Raw genomic sequence first — 1,112 nt, forward strand, 5'->3', positions numbered from 1 at the left:
GCCTGGCCTTTTTTTTTTTTTTGAGTTGCAGTCTTACTCTATTGCCCAGGCTGGAGTGCAGTGGCACACTCACAGCCACCACAGCCTTGATCTGCTGGGCTCAGGTGATCTTTCCGCCTCAGCCTTCCAAGTAGCTGGAACTACAGATGCGTGCCACCACACCCGGGTAATTTTTTTGATTTATTGTAGAGATGTCTCGCCAAGTTGCCCAGGCTGGTCTCGAACCCCTGGGCTCAAGCAATTCCTTTCACCTCAGCCTCCCAAAGTGCTGGGATTACAGGCATGAGCCACTGCACCTGGCAAGAAGTCTTTTTCTTTTCTTTTTTTTTTTTTTTTTTTGAGTTGGAGTCTCACTCTGTCACCTAGACTGGAGTGCAGTGGCTGCTCCCTGCCACCGCAGCCTTGACCTGCTGGACTCTGGCGATCCTTCAGCCTCAGCCTTCTAAGTAGCTGGAACTACAGGCGCGCGCTACCATGCCCAGCTAAGTTTTTGATTCATTGTAGAGATGAGGTCTCGCCAAGTTGCCCAGGCGGCTCTCGAACCTGCGAGCTCAGACAATCCACTCACCTCAGCCTCCCAAAGGCGCGGGATTACAGGCTGAGCCACCGAGCCCGGCTAGAACTCTTTTGCTTAATGCACCAGTTCTTTCTTCATAATATACTGTTTTTGTTTTAGAGATTCCTTCTTCATCTCTAAACATTTCAAGCTTACTCTATCTGGCATAACATTACTACGATGTGGCTGGTGTGGTGGCTCATGCTTGTAATCCCAGCGCTTTGGGAAAGCCAAGGCAGGAGAATTGCTTGAGCCCAGGAGTTCAAGAAAAGCCTTGGCAATATAGCACGACCTCATCTCTACATAAAAATTAGTCTGGCATGTGGGTGCCTGTAGTCCCAGCTATTGGGGGGTGGCAAGGGGGTTGGCGGCAGAAGGATCACTTGAGCCTAAGAGGTCAAGACTGTGTGCCATGATCGAGTCACTGCTCTCCAGCCTGGGCTAGAGAGTGAGATCCTGACTCAAAACAGCAAAAACATTAGTATTATGTGCGAAACATCATCCTAAGTGTTTTACAGGTAGTGTCTCATTTTATCTTTTTTTTTTTTTTTTTTTT

Source organism: Carlito syrichta, unplaced genomic scaffold, assembly GCF_000164805.1.
Source record: "Carlito syrichta isolate Samal-C Ts95f unplaced genomic scaffold, Tarsius_syrichta-2.0.1 Scaffold153593, whole genome shotgun sequence".
NCBI classification, from domain to species: Eukaryota; Metazoa; Chordata; class Mammalia; order Primates; family Tarsiidae; genus Carlito; species Carlito syrichta.